The sequence below is a fragment of the Hypanus sabinus genome, unplaced genomic scaffold (assembly GCF_030144855.1).
Source record: "Hypanus sabinus isolate sHypSab1 unplaced genomic scaffold, sHypSab1.hap1 scaffold_1086, whole genome shotgun sequence".
In the NCBI taxonomy this organism is placed as follows: Eukaryota; Metazoa; Chordata; class Chondrichthyes; order Myliobatiformes; family Dasyatidae; genus Hypanus; species Hypanus sabinus.
Window position 1 is genome coordinate 93,102 of NW_026779143.1, and position 16,745 is coordinate 109,846.

The following is a 16,745-nucleotide window of genomic DNA, read 5'->3' on the forward strand; positions in this document are numbered from 1 at the left end:
TTGACTCTGTGGTTAAGAAGGTATCCGGTGTATTGACCTTCATTAATCGAGGAATTTAATTTCGGAGCCGTGAGGTAATGTTACAGCTATTTGGGACCCTCGTTAGATCCCATTTGGAGTACTGTGCTCAGTTCTGTTCGTCTCACTACAGGGAGGATTTGGAAGCCATACAAAAGGTGCAAAGTGCTAAAAAAGGCACAAATGCCACCCAGCTGGAAGGAAGCGATAATCTCAGCAGTACCGAAAGAAGGCAAGGATAAAATGTAATGTAGGTCATTTAGAACCACATAACGATCAGACAGCTTTTATACAACAACACTAAACACAAGACGATATACGAAGGACACTTCACATTATGGATCACATACAAGAACTGAAATCGAAGCAAAAGTGATAAGTGTGGACGCTGAAAAGGCATTTGCCTCTGTTAATTGGAATTTCCTTCACAGAGTTTTACATAGATTTGTTTTCTATGAGACAATTACTAAAAATATACAGGCGCCATATGAAAACCTTACTGCGAGGGTTAAAATTGAATGCATATTTATCAAATAGTTTTGCCCTGGAAAGGAGCACGAGCCAGGGTTATGCATAGTTACCGCTAATCTTCGCGTTATATCTGGAACCATTAACTCAAAACTTCAGACAAAATGAAGATATCAGGGCATTACTATTAAAGGGACAGAGCATAAATTGGCTTGTTACTTGGATGACATTTTTATCTATCTCAGGCAACCAATGTACTCTTTACTTAAATTGATGCAATCCTTTGAACAATATGGTCAATTATCAGGATACACGTTCAACGTAGATAGAACACAATTACTTTCATATAACTATAGACCAACAAATAGAAAGCAGATAAGCAGATATCCCTGGGCATGGTAAACAGAGTCTTTCAAATATTTTGGCATCATTATGCCAAAAGGTTTGCAAGTTATCAGAATGCAATTACCAGCCTTTATATCTATCTATCTATCTATCTATCTATCTATCTATCTATCTATCTATCTATCTATCTATCTATCTATCTATCTATCTATCTATCTCTCTATCTATCTATCTATCTATCTATCTATCTATCTATCTATCTATCTATCTATCTATCTATCTATCTATCTATCTATCTATCTATCTATCTATCTATCTATCTATCTATCTATCTATCTATCTATCGATATATATATATAAGGAATAAATAACAAATTGGAACCTAGATCATTTTTAGTCTCAGTTCAAGAATTGAATCTATTAAAACGTATGTTCTGCCTAGACTATTATATTTTTCCGACCCTACCAATAGAGATCAAGAAAAAATAAATTCAATGAATGGAACAAAATGTTATCAAGATATACTTGTCAAGGTTAAAAGCCTAGAGTCCATCTCATAACTTTGCAATTAGACAAGGAAAAGAGGGGAATGAGGCCTAATTTCTCTTAGAAATTATTATTTCGCAGCACAATTGAGAGCTGTGATATGTTGGTACAACCCATCATTTGACGCTCAATGGAAAAACATTGAGAAGTGAGTACATCCCATCCCCATACAGGCAAATGTAGTTGGCAACAACCTACAAAGGTACATAATTACGATTGATAACCCATTGGTGAGATGGACTCTGAAAATATGGAAATCTATTACAAAAGAATACAAACTAGAGGGTGATATTGCAGTTTTTAACATGGTGGGCATACGTCTCGGATTGTGAAGTGAATGATACATATTTTCACGCTAGTGGACCGTTCAATAGTTTGGAAACAAAGGGGTAGAAACAGTTTTTGAGCCCGATGAGACGTTCTTCCATGTTTTCTGTCAGATGGGAATGTGGGTTTTGGAATGACCAGGGTGGTCAGACCGGCCGTCCTTCATCAGATAGGATACGTAATTGAGGAGCTGGGAGGTCACGTTGCAGAGGAACATGGTGCCGGCGAGGCCGCACTTGTCGGACGGTGTTCAGTTTTGGTCACACTGCACTGGGAAGAATACCAGTCGGCGGACAGAAATAACTGCAAGCTGCATACGAGTGAGTTCGAATGAATCAAGGACCGTGTAGACGATGATGGAGGAGATGCAGGCTGCCATTTTATGAAAAGATTTTATTCTCCTCTTTGTGACTTAGTCGCATGGTTAATCAGAATTTTAAAGTGTGGGTGATGCCACAGGCAATCGGCTGAACAAGGGACCGTTTCCAAATTTGAAGTTATTTGTGAGGTGTAATTTGATTGACTATATCACGCAGAATAGTGAATGTTAGTCAGTGACCGGACTGCGTGAGAAAGCTGACTGAAAACATGGAGCCATAAATTGCGGAATTTGATTTGCTGGTCAGAGGACAATAAGCGTATGGTGGCTTGGAGCAGAGCCAATGAAAAGGCGTTAAAGGTGAGACCCGTGACGTATATCCAATGACAGTGTATTGCAATATATGAATCGGTAAGAAACGAGCATAAAAACAGACGAGTCAAATGTGTCGCCGGAGGTAATTCTGAAAGATATAACTGTCTCGAACATTACAAATTCAAAACGCGGCAATCCAAGGAAACAGTGTCCAGCAACAGAAAATCCTTTCGTAACTGGTATTATCTTTGATTCACTTTTACCACTCATGGAAGGTCTGGGTGACTTATCTGGTGTGGGCACAAAGTAGTTAGTGTTTGAACTCACGCTCTTGGCAGGTTAGACAATAGGAGGACCTTCCGGCAAATACAGAACTCCCTGTCCTCCCTGGTCATTATTCGGGCTGAGTCTTGTAACTAATTGGACAGGAAAGAGTTCAGAGGGACACTTACGGAGACGTTGTCTGGACTCGAGACACTGGATGACACGGAGAGGTCAGGCAAGTTGGGAGTTTATTCCTTGGGGCGCAGGAGTGACATTACTAAGGTGTACAGAACCAGGATGGGCGGATGGGCACCGGCAGAGTGAATGGACGCAATTATTTTCACTAGAATTGGAGAACCGAGGAACAGAGCGCACAGGCTCAAGATGAGAGGAGGAAGAGATTTATTTGGGAAGGCGAGTGGCAACCTTTTGTTGCCCAGATGCTGGTCCGTCTACGGAACGACCTACCAGTGGTAGTGGTCTATTCAAATGCATTATAAACCTGGGAACTTGGCTGCATGACTCGTGAAACCCGCCAGAATGACGTCATCACTGCGACCACTGACCTGTCTGTGCAGTGATTGGCTGCTCGCCGCGCACCGAGGCGATGGCAGGATCCTCATCCTCAACGATGAGGGGTTCGTCTTTCGGAAAGTTCAACTCTGAGTAGGTGGAAGTCGGATCTTCTGGGAGAGAAAGCGGGAGAAAGAGAGATCGTTAGCGAATTGGAAGAGAAAGGACAGAGTGATGGAACAGTAAGTGGGGAGGAGAGGCACCGAGAGAGGGATGAAAGGCAAGGAGAGAACGTGAGGGAGAGGGGATTGTGAGCGGCGGGAGCCGGGAAGACAGACAAGACAGAGAGAACGTGAAGCTGATGGATATACATGCGATGGGGAATGGGAAGGGAAATGGAACAAAATAGGGGACAGAGAGTGGAGAGAGACAGGGGGTAGAGAGTGGTAGAGGGACATGAGTACCAGAGGTTTTATGAGTGAATGGGCAGTGAGAAGGGTGAGAGAGACAGAAAAAAAGATGGGTAGATGGAGGGCAGCGGGCAAGTAGGAGAGGGGGGAAGTACAAAGGAAACGAGCGGAAAGGGTGATAGGGGTACAAGAGAATGGTAAGAGAGACGGGAGAGAGCGTGAGGGAGAAAGATCGGAGCGTTGGATAAAGAATGGGAGAGTGCATGGTGCGGATCAGTGGAAAATGGAGGGGGCAGCGAGAAGGGATGAACAGGCAGATAGATTGACAGAGATGGCACAGAGCGAGAGGGTGAGAGGAAGCAGAGAGTACTCGTAGAAATTGGGAAAGGGACGCCGGGGAGGGGTAATAGAGGGGAGTGTGTAGAGCGTTTGGGCGATGAGAGAGTGAAGGGGAATGAAGGGGAAAGTGGGAGAAAGAGGAAGAAGAGGGAAAAAGAGGACAAGAGAAGTGGTTGAGAGACGGGGTTGGAAGCAAGTCGGAGAGAGAAGGGGGAGAACAGGCAGCGAGTCGGGGTGAGAGAGTGAAGAGGGAGGAGGAAAGAGTGGGAGGGACGAGAGAGGGGGAAAAGACGCAGATAGTTGGAAAAAGAGAAGTGAGGGAAGGGGGGAAGAAGAAATGTGAGAGGGAGACAGAGATATAGAAGGGAGTCGGAGAAACAGTAGAGAGAGGGACAAGGAAGAGAGAAAGTGAATCGACTGTGGTAAGAGTGAGGTTAACATTTTGGACAGCACCTTTCGCACTGTCGTCCATCTTCCCCAGTCCTCCTGCGGTGTTTCCTAATCCGCCGATCCCCACAACACTCCTTTCTCAATGCCCCTGCTCAACACTTATTCCAAACCGCACTGCCGATGACATTCTCTCTCCACTGACACCTCTCACAGCACTCTCTTTTCATCCTATTCCATAGCTTTCCCCTTATGACGCCTCTTTCCGGCGCTGCCTTCACGCCCCTTCCCTGAGCGCAGGCTCCTCACTAACCCTCCAACAGAGCACCCTCTTCATCGCCCCTCCCGTCCGTTCAGCTGGGGACAGAACAGTGAGTGTCAATAAGGCTCCCTGCACCCGTCCGATCAACGCACACGGTATCAAACACTGAATGAAGCTCTCTTCCCCGGTTTTACTGCCCCACTCACCGTTGGAAGGAGACTGTGGACCCGTTTCTCCGAACTTCACATTCACGTAGGTATTGCCCTCGTCCATTTCGTTCAGGGCTCTCTGCGTCTCTGAGCTGAAAACGACCGTTGTCAGAGGAAACCCGCGTTGAGAATGCGGCCAAAGCGACACGAGCAAACACCAGATGGACAGCTGATAAAGAGAGGAACCGAGAGCAGCGGGAGGAAGTGCAGGCTGCCAGACAGATTGAGGATGTGGGAGAGGGTGGTTCAGAGATATTCAAATGGAGGGGGGAGAGTGCTGAGAGTGGGGAGAAAGGTGGAGGGGTGATTGGGAACCGATTGGCGCTCATCGGGGGACTGAAGTGGGCGGAAGTATACTGGGTGAGAGGAGCTGACAGAAGGGCGACTGTGGGGAGAGAGATGCGAATGAAGGGAATGTAAGCGTGAAGAAGATGGTAAACGGGAGGAGGACGGAGAGAGATAGAGAAATAGAAGTTGACGAGATTTGGAGAGATTTCGGGAATAGAGGGAGAAATGATGAAATTGGTGAATTGGAGAACGACGAGAGGGAAGCGGTATGTGAGGAGCGGCGAGGAGCAGAGTGAGGGGGAAGGGAGCACTGCAGAGAGGGCAGAGAGATGCGTGAGGAGCGTTGGAGAGGAATGTAGTCAAAGGATGTAGAGAGGAAGACAAACAGGGAGTGAAAGAGAAATGGAGTGGAAAGAAGGGAGATGATATTGTGGGAAGGGGGTAATGGAGGAGGGATTTGTGTCACTCATACAGAGGTATTTTTTTTTCCGGGAGATATTTATTCACCGTTGTTTCCTGGTTTGCGCGTCGGAGCTTCCTCTGCCGGGCCTTCAGACTTACTGTCTGCGAGAAAGCACGGACACAGAACAAACCCCACCGAGGTGAGTGAGTACTCCCCCTCCGTCTGAGGTAGATTTCACTCCTCGAAACTTGTTCCCTCCACAAAGTTTCCTCGCTTTCATCGCCCTGTGGCGCACTCTGTCTCTCTCTCTCTCTCTCTCTCTCTCTCTCTCTCTCTCTCTCTCTCTCTCTCTCTCTCTCTCTCTCTCCCCCTCTCTCTCTCTCTCGCTCTCTGTCGCTTTCTCTCTCTCTCTCTTCACCCTCTATGTCTCTCTCCACTCTCCTGCATTTCTCTTTCGTTCCACTCCAACAATTTCACACTTTCCACTTTCCCTCTCTCCCCATCTGCCCTACTTTCTTCCACGGCCCCAAAACCAATATCCCTGTCGCTTTGACCTGGAGATATCCTCACCCACCCACCCACCCACCGATTGCAACCCGACCACAGAACATCCTGCATATTCCCCGTCTCCTGCACTTGTCGGGGGCGGGTTTGGCGATGAGGTGCCATTTGGCCTGGGATGCACAGCCGCCTCTCACTTTTACATTCTCTTTCCCCTTCCTCTCTTCCAGTGGCCAATAACGCCACCTCCAACTACTTCTGCCCATCTCCCTCCCTCCCTTCACCCCGCTCCACACATCCACACTCAGATCCCCGTTTTCCGACGCCCCTTTCTCTTCCTTTAATCTCCCAATTTACGAAAGAAGCCTCCATTGCTTCATTGTGCAGAAAATTGTGCACAGATTCACCAGTCTCTGGGAAAAGCAGTTCCTCCTCATCTCCCTCCTAAATCAACTAGCCCGAAACTAGATGCTACGTCCCTTAGTTCTAGTCTCTGCCCTCTCCCGTGGAAACAACTTCCCTGCCTCTATTTTATCTACACCTATCATAATTTTATATGCTTCTCACAGATCTCCTTTATTCCTTCTGGATTCCAATGAGTGGAGCCCCAGGCGACTCAATCTTTCCTCATATTCTCACCCCCTTATATCTGAAATGAACTTGGCGACCCTCATCTGCACCACCTAACAATCCAGTATATCCTTCCTCAAGTAAGGCGACCAGAACTGCACACAATACTCCATGTCTGGCTTCACCAGGACCCTGTCGAATTGCATCTTAACATCCCTGTTCTTACTTTCAATCCCTCTATCAATGAACGCCAACATGTCATTTCCCTTCCTGACGGCCTGCTGCACCTGCAAACGAACCCTTTGTGATTCATACAGAGGAACATGAAAGTCCCTCTGCACAGCAGCATGCTGCAATCTTTTACCATTTAAACAATAATCTTCTCTTCCATTTTTCCTTCCAAAGTGGATGACAGTCGATTTACCAACATTGTACTCCATCTGCCGGACCCTCGACCAACTAAACTATCAATAATTCTGTGCACACTCTACGTGTCGAATACAGAATTTGCTTTCCTACACAATTCAGTATTATCAGCAAACTTAGATACATTGCACTTACTGCCCTCTTCCAGATCGTAAGTGTGTATCGTGAGCCACTCTTCCACCCATGCGAATCTCTTCGGCATCCATCATTCAGTGAGCCACTCTTCCACCCATGCGAATCTCTCCCGCATCCATCATTCAGTGAGCCACTCCTCCACCCATGCGAATCTCTCCCGTATCCATCATTCAGTGAGCCACTCCTCCACCCATGCGAATCTCTCCCGCATCCATCATTCAGTGAGCCACTCCTCCACCCATGCGAATCTCTCCCGCATCCATCATTCAGTGAGCCACTCGTCCACCCATGCGAATCTCTCCCGCATCCATCATTCAGTGATGTCTGCAACAACATACCTGCCAATCTGCGCTGCGAGTTCATCTTCTTATTCCGTGAACCGTGTGCGTTCAAATATAATATAACACCTCCAGTCCTGCATTCATCCTCTCCGATTTTATCTGCTTTTTACTGTGCAACACATCCCACTGACTGACAAGTTCCTCAGACAAAAGCCTCTCCTCACTACACATTGCCTCTGTTTCTAAATCAGCAACCTCATCTTCAGCACAATCATCTGCCTTTTCTCCGGTTCTTCATTCATTGAAATATATTCAGTCCGGCAGACTATTGAGAACATGTTTATCCTTTCTATTGCTAACCGTGTCTCAGTTCTTACCAACATCACCCCGGAAGCCTCTTTAATCAGGCCTGCTGCATTTGCTGGATGTTAGCAGCCCAGAGGATCTACACTGGGCCCAACACGTTGACCCGCTGCAATTCCTCTCTATCCACAGTCGGTCTAAGGCGGGTGAAAACTCATTTGTTCTGCACTGGACCTTGCACCAACTGGACAATAGCAATACTTACGTCAGGCTGCGGTTTACTGACAACAGCTCAGCGCTCAGCACAGTCATTTCCTCAATTCTAATCAACAGGCTCCAGATCCTGCGGCCGGGAACCTCCTTCTGCAAGAGAACGTTTGACTTCCTCTTCGGGAAACCTCAGTCAGTGTAGATCGGTCATAACCTTTCAGATCTGCAGGTGGTGTTGAAGACAGATTAGGGAAATGGGCAAAGCGGTGGCAGATTGAGTACAACTTGTGGAAGTGAACGGTCACGTACTTTGGTTCAGGAAAAAAAAAACCTTGCAGATTTTCGAATGGGGAGAAATATCAAATAGCTACGGCGCAAAGTGAATTTGGGATCTTCGTCCTGGATGCCCTGATGGTTAAACTGCAGCTGGATTCGGTGGAGAGGAAGGGAAATAGACTGATCGGACACATTTGCAGAGGACGGAAATATAATTTCGCTCGCACGACAGGCTGTAGTTTTAAGGTGTCTAGATGTAGGTACAAAGGAGATGACAGGGGATAAGCTAACTGTTCCCTTTTCCGTCATAGATGTCACCTCTTCAGCAGTATCCCAAGTTGTTTACCTGCTGTTGTGGAGGATGGTCACACGAGTCCTCTGCACTGGCTGCTTAACTGTTATCCCCCGTCTGGCTGTCACCCAGTTTGCTGTGTCCTGCACCTCTCAATATGTCCTATCTATCGCCCCTTCAGCCTCTAGAATAACTTGTTCCATTTCTGGTAACATCTCAGTAGATTTATACTGGGCATATCACATTTACACGCTGAAGGTTATCTCTCTCTACAGTGGAGCTACAGCGGGTGCAATCTAATGTGCTCTCCACTGGGCCTTGGACCTTCTGGACAACAGCGATACCTGCACCAGGCTGCGTTTTATTCACACCAGCCCAGAGTTCAGCACAATCAATTCCTCAGTTCTAATCATCAAGCTCCAAATCCGGAATGATTGCATCTCCCTCTACAACAGAATATTTGTTCTCCTCATCAGGAAACCGCAGTCAGTGGTGATCGGTCATAAGATTTCCGATTTAGAGTCGGTGTTGAAGTAGCAGAGAGGCGACAGAGGGGATCAACAATATCAGGAGAACGGGCAAAGGAGTAGCAAATGGAATACAGTGCCGGGACGTTTGTGTGAAAAAGTGTAGACTATTTTCTAAATAGAGAGAAGATTCAACAATCCGCGGCGCAAAGGGATTTGGGAGTGCTTGTGCAGGCTTCCCTCAGGTAATTTGTCGATGGAGTCGGTGGTGAGGAAGGCAAATTCAGTGGCAGCTTTCCTTTCCAGAGGACTGGAATATAAAGGCAATCATTACATCTTCAGCCTTTTTAAGAACCTAATCCAGGGTATTATGAGCGGTTTTGGTCACTTATGTAGGAAACGATGTGTTGATATTGAGGATCGTTAAATGGGGGCTCACGAAAATGATTCCGGGATTGAAACGCTTATCACATTAGGATCATTTGTTGAATCTGGGACTGTACCCAACTGAAAGTAAGACGAATGAGGGGTGACCCCATTGAAACCGATCTAGTGTTGAATGTCCTCGATAGAGTGGGTGGGGAGAGAAGGCTTCCAATGGTGGTAAGACTAACCACAACGGGGACAGCCTCTCAACAAAGGGATGACAATTTAGAACGGAAATCGTGAGGAAGTTCATCAGCCAGAGAGGTGTGAATTTGGGGAATTATTAGCATTAGGCTGTTGTGGAGTCCAGATCACAGGGTATATTCAAGACATCGGTAGAAAGAGGAAAGAGGTTCTGCTGAGGGAACGTGAGCCGCTGGGGACTCAAAAAGCAGACATGAGAAAGATGTACCTCGGAACTACTGCATCGGCCAGATAAAGATTGCCATATACAGAAGAATAGAGAGTTAAACACCTGGCTCAGGGTTTGAGCTCATGGGATATGGGTACTAGTAATATGGAAGGAGGAGCTGCTGCAATGTGACGGGCTCCATCTGAAACGTGACTGGACCTGGATCCAAGCAAATCACATAACTGGAGCTGTGGACAGGAGTTTAAACTAAATAGAGGGAGGTGTGGTGTGGTCTTAGTAGATTGCAGATGTAGGGATAGAGTACAAGAGAAAAGAGTGGATAAAGATAAAGTAAAATCAAAAAATAAAAACGAGAATAATAAGAGTGGAGTGAAGTGAAGAAAATTAGTGATCTTGTAGTTAGGGGTCCTCTTGGAAACAGTGCTCTCAGTATGATTGAGGATCCTCAAAAATGGAGAGTGCAGCAGGTCGGTTTGAAGCCAGTGTATTATGCAGAGAAAATGGAGAAAACAATGGGATGCTGTGGACTGGGAACACAGGCAAACTGGTGGGACGGTTGAGCGTCCATGGAAGACTTTCAAAGATACTGTTCATGGTGCTGAGCAGAAGTACATTCCGGTTGAAAGCAAGGAGAGTAACAGTTGTGAGAGCCAGCCGTGGATAACTGGAGAAATGAACGAAGGGTTCAAACTAAAACGCTCGTGCACACAACGACGCCAAGAGTGGTGGTAAACCAGAATATTGGGAAATGTTTACAAAGCAACAGAGAACGGCTAAACGAGCAATTAAGAAAGATAAGCTACACTATGAAAACCAATTAGCACAAAATATAAAAACGGGCAATAAAAGCTTTCTAATTATATAAAGCGAAAAGGCTAATGTGAACGCGCAACCAAGTTTCGGCACGTCCATTCCCCAGAGTGTGGTGAGCTGTCACTTTCCCTTTAAGACTCAGGCTGCCAATTTTTGCCTGCCACATTTCTTCTCAGGATGTCTGTAGTTAAAGGGATCCTCAACCCTTGGAGATCCCTTTCTGGTACCAGTGCTTGTGAATTCCTCTTTGGTTTTCCTCATTGTGTTCTTGTACATTTCGCATCTGAGTCTGAGTGTATTCTACACCTTGCTCTGCACTCACATTCACCACCATCCATACCACTCAGATACCGAAGGGATGACAACTTTAGGAGTCTGGGGATCTGTCGTCTCTCGCTGAAGATTCGGAAATTTCTCCAGAGGTACAGTGGAGAGGATCAGGATCTGTTATGGAGCCTGCAACTCAGAGGGTCGCAAAAGGCTGCAGAGGGATGTAGCCCCAACCAGCTCTAACATGGCGAACACTCCCCTCCAAGGCTGTGGGCTGAATTTGAGAGGATTGGGAGAGTTGAATTTAATCCTTTCTGTCATCACAATGTCCATCTCCCTCCATTCCCTGTACATCCACGCGCCTGTCAAAGAAGCACTTGAACACCTTTATCGATCTGTCTCACCCACAAACCCTGGCAGCGCATTCCAGTCACCCACGCTATCTGTGTAAACAAGACCATGCCCAGCACAGCTCCTATAAGCATACCCCCTCTCACCTTAAACTCAGCAGCATTTGAAATTTCTGCCCTAGGTGAGAAATGTACAGGTAATCTCGTCTGTCTATGTCTTTCGAAATGAGAAAGACCTGTATCTGCCCACCTCTCACACTACGCCGCTCCAGGAAAATTTATCGGTTGTCTGGCCTATCTGTGTCTCTCGTAATAATATAGAAATTAGACCCAAGAAAATGGTCATTGATTTTTTCTTCCTCATTACCAGCCATATGGCCTCACTTAGATGCGTTTTCATGTCTGTCGTGACTGAGCAGGGCGGTGACATTTTCTCTGTCTGGGACTTTCACCCTTCCTCCTTTAATTCCTTCCGCTTTCTGATGTCTCACGTTGGAATTGAATTGAATTGAAATGCAGTAAAACTGTCCGGCCTGTAGATGTCGCCCCTTCCTTGAACGATCCCACTGCGATTTTCTGTTATTAGGTCACCTCCCCGACAGTATCCACAGTAATATAACTGTTGCTAAGGGTGTGAGATATCCGGTGGAAGGCGGTAGGTGTAGCAACAGACGTCATCTCTCCCTCATAGTCCCCACAATTGCTGAACGCAGTAAAGGAGGCGAATATGTCGGCGACCGAGATGGGGATAGTTTTAGGGGATTGAGGAGGTAACGGAGACGTGGGAGGTGCCACAGGAAGATAGCTGATAAGGGAGACGGGACGTGTGCAAGGGAGGGAATAGGTCACGGAGACGTGTTATCCTGGAAGGGAAGGGGGCTGACTGAAAGTGAATCGGATGTGTGAGGAGTGTGTGACAGAGACAGGGAGTATTGCAGGAGGAGAGTAGACGAAGACGTGTTTCCGGTTTAAGTGATGGGTGAGTCACGTGGACGGAGAGGGGCGTAGTGAATGTGGGCAGGGTAGGGACTGTGTCACGGAGAGGGGACAGTTTGTAAGGGAGGGACGGGTGAAGGAGACGGGAGTGGAGTACTGGAGGGATGGTGACGGGGAACAGTAGTAGTGTTAGAGAGGGAGTGTTTTACGGATTCGGGGAGGGGATTTGTACAGGGTGGGTGATATGAGCGAGGAGGTTTCCTTGTTGCAGTGCAGGGTCTTTCAGTCTGTAGGTGGTCGCGATGAGAGGCGTGTTCGTATCACGACGAGGGTTCTGTCGGTGACACAGAAACACTGTAAGGGGTTTTTCAGTGTCCCTTTGAAGATGGCGTCGCTGTGTGAATTTTTCATGGCTTATGTCATCTGCGAATTGGTCGTTCCCTCTGATTGTCAATCAATCGTCGAGTTCCTTGTTCTACATAATCCTCTGTTGTTCCTACCTCATGAGCTCAAATCACTCTGCTCTTTCTACAGAGCAGAGAACGTGAATCACACAACAGAGCAGACCCTTCTGTCCAAGAGTTGTGATATACAAATTAAAATGTATTCCTTCGGCCGACACAACATCCGCCCCCTCTATTCACTGCCCACCCGCGTGCCTGTTAAAGAGGCACTTGAACGCCTCTATGGATCCCCCTCCACCACCAGCGTTGCTCGCACTTTCCAATCACCCGCCAATCTCTGTGACAACAAAAACTTGCCAAACTCATCTCCATTGAACATACTCCCTCTTACCTTAGTGCAGGTCTTCTGGTATTAGACATTTCCCCCGGGGGTAAAAAGATACAAGTTATAACCCTGAAAAAAAACTTAACTCGAGGTTACATCTATCCTTTCCCGTAATTACCCTGCAGCATTACCATCACCAGATGCAAAGTGGTCCCCGACACAAACTTCTGTCCCCTGCCGTGTCCTATTCGATAGGATGAGATCACGTATTGCACTCTCTCATTGGAACTTTCTATCTACTGATTAAGGAACCATTCTTAGCTGATTAAGAAAACTGTTCAATGTTTCTTTCACAGTGTGAGGCTCACAGTCAATACCAAGAATGTTAAATTCACCAGATGTCACAACCTGATGTCTCTTACAACAGATTCCGAACACTTCACAGGTTTGTTCCACTAAATCCCCAGAATGTTTGGTGATTGATAATAAGCTCCATGAGCGAGTTCATATCTTTCTTATTCCACTCTTCCACCTTTAAAGCCTCGCCTCAGCCTAAATTGTACATATATTAGCACGACTAAAACAGCGGTAAACAGGAAGTTTGAGCTGACAATCCTGCCACTCCTACAACCAAGTCTTGCTGATGACTAAACTATCATGCTTCCAGTCGTTGGCCACTGCCCTGAGTTCATTTGCCTTTCGTACAATACGCACTGCATTGAAACGTACGCAGCTCAGAACACGAGTTCCAACGGTCTCAACCTTTCAGTCTTTGCCTGAAGCCTTAACAACATCTGTCCTATCAATGACTCAACTATCTGTTCAAACATTCTGCTTATCACCCTGCAACTTCAGCTTAAACAGCATAACAAGCCCTTTCCATATGGCAAACCTTCTCGCTGGGATATTACTTCCACTCCGCTTCAGGTGTAAACCGAGAGATTTGCCAGATGGCGGAGAAAATGAAGTAGCTGCACAAGTTGGGGCGATGTAGAGCGGCCTCCAGGCAGGGCTCTGTTCTGACATCCCCCCCCCCCCGCCCAGTGTTCGTTCGGCAGAAGACAAGATCAGTTGTTGTAGTTTGTAGATTTCAGTGGCTTTTAAAGTGGCTGGGAACTCAAGCTTCTTCCATATACGCTCTCGCGCGCGCGTGCGTGTGTGTGCGTGTAAATAGAGCGTGAAAAAATTTCACTGATATCCTACATATGTTCGCTGTCTTTTCATTTTATACATTTTACAAAATGCCGCGTGTGACAGTTGGTTTTCTGTTTTGCAACTTGGCCCTGGTGGTCATGTGTGATCGATTTGCAGATAAACTTGAATTGTTATGAATTGAAATGAAATAAAACCGTCTCGTCTGTGGAGGTCGCACCTTCCGAAGAAGAGAGATTTGTAACCAAATAATTGAAGACCTCGCTTCAACCCTAACCTTTTAGCTGCATTTTAAACGTAATGTTCTTTCTATTTTTTGGCACACCTGCACATACATAAGTTTGGAGTACCAGCACCCTTTTCCTACCTATATAGTGGCGACGATAACGACTGCATACCATCTCGTTCTCGCCCGCAGTAACTTTTTTTCCTTTCACTTAACAAAGAAAACCCTATCGATATAGCTCACGATATTTCACACCGTGAGCCACCGAATCATAGTCAGTGCCAGTGACCTGACCGGTGAGACTTTCCCCTGCTTGGTCATTTGCACCTCGCTCCTCCAGTCCAGAAGTATCCAAAGTGTTATTGAGCGTGTTGGCCGCAAGGGGTCTCTGCACTGGCTCTGGCTGTTTAACCCCTTTCACCTTCCTGTCTGTCACCCAGTTTCCTGTATCCTACACATTGGGTGTAAATACCTCTCTGTATGTTCTCCCTATTACCCCCTCAGCTTTCCGAATGATCCCAAGTTCATCCAGTTCCAGTTCCACCTCTGTAACGCAGTTTGCTAGAAGGTGCAGCTGGGTGACCTTCTGACAGGTGAAGATGTCAGGGACTCTTGAGGTCTCCCTGCCTTCCCACATCTCGCAAAGGAATATTCAACTCTCCTGCCAGACATTGCTACTGCTCTGACTTCGCGATTATAAAGAAAGAAACATTAATTAAACTGATAACAAATCAACCAGCAGTTCTGTGCCTTCTCTCACCCAAGAATCTCTACCTTGAAGATTCGAAGAGATAAACCCTCTGACTTCCACTCAAATCCAATTTTCCGCCACTCTTTCCCTCCAGTCCGGCTCATCTCTCTCTCACACACACACACACACACACACACACACACACACACACACACACACACACACACACACACACACACACACACACACACACACACACATTCAAACAGGGAAAATCTCTGCACACTGTCCCACCCAACACTCCTGGGTTCAGACACAGACTGAAGCTCCCTCCGCACACTCATCATACACTCTCGGGGACGGAAACAGAGTGCATCTCCATACATTTCGTCATAACACAGACTTCCGGGGCCAGACGCTGAGTAAAGCTCCCTCCACACCATCCCATTATATACTCTCGGGTTCAGACACAGTGCAGCTCCTTCCACACTGACAGATCACATATTTCCGGGATCAGGCACAGAGTGAAACTCCCTCCACACAGTCGCATCAAACACACCTGAAGTTAGACACTAGATGACGCTTTCTCCTGACCGTACGATCGCACACACCCGGATTCAGACATAAATTGAAGGTCACTCCCCCTGTGTCCCGTCAGAAACTCCGATGTTCCGAAGCTCCTTCCCTCTCACCAATCCCCAGAACTCCGCCGTTCCTGAAGTCTTGAATTGTGTGCCGGCTCGGAGAATATTCGTGTGTTTCTGTTCAGTGGATGTGCAGGGAGCAGGAGAGAATTACGTGATGGGGTGGTTTCGATGGAAGCAGGGACACGGTGGTGAGATATCAGTCCCTGGGAGGAAGACTTGTTGAACCAAACGATTGGCCTGTTCACACAGAACAGGGCGGAAGCTCAGAACGGAGAAATCGACATCCGGTGGAAAGGGGCTGGGTGGTGTCAAAACAGACGTCAGCTCCTCGCCTTTCTCCCCATTATTCCATATAAACAGAGAGAGCGAGGCGTGTAGAGGAGGGAAAGGGTTAAGGGAGCCTTGCAAAACCTGCAGGGGATAGAGCGGTTCAGGGAGACGGAGACAGGAGTTGGGAAAGGAGGAGATTACGGAGACGGCACGGAGTGTAGGGGATGGAGGGGTGATTTGGACAGTGTTTATCGAAGAAGATGGCGGTGGCGGAAACGAGGAGGGCTGTCGGGGAACTCGTGGCTGACGGTGACAAGTACGGTTGTCTGGGAAGGAGGGTTGACGCCGAGCAGGAGACTGAAAACTCAATGAACCAGGAACACCATATTCCCCTTCGCCAGCATATTCTTCAACACACCAGCACCACCACCATATTTTTGCGGCATTTATTAGCTTTTCGCATTTGACATTAATTTTACATTTTTGCGCCCTACTGATTCTTGAAAAGAGCAAAATTCAGCTGATCTAAGTCACAGATAATAAAACAGACCGTGAATCCGGATGAAAAGTTGCGATACAGGTGGACAGGATATTTGACACGCTGGCCTTCATCAGTCAGGACACTGAGTCCGGGAGTCGGAGGTCACGTTGCAGTTGCAGATGACGTCGGTCAGGCCGCACTTGGAGTATGGAGTTCAGTTCTGCTTGCCTTGTTCAAAGAGAAATCTCAGCGAACTGGAAAGATTGCAGAGGGAGATCTCCGAGGATGCTGCCGGGACAGGAGGGGCTGAGTTATGGAACGAGGTTGGGAATTCTGACACTTTTTTCGGTGACCTTACAGATTTGTACAAAAGCACGACGGACACATATAAGGCGAATGCGTGCACTCTATTCCCCCAAGACTGGGGTATCGAGAACATTACCGCACATGATTGAGATGAGAGTAGCTAAAGATAGAAGCGGGGAGCGAGTTGGTTTACATAAAACT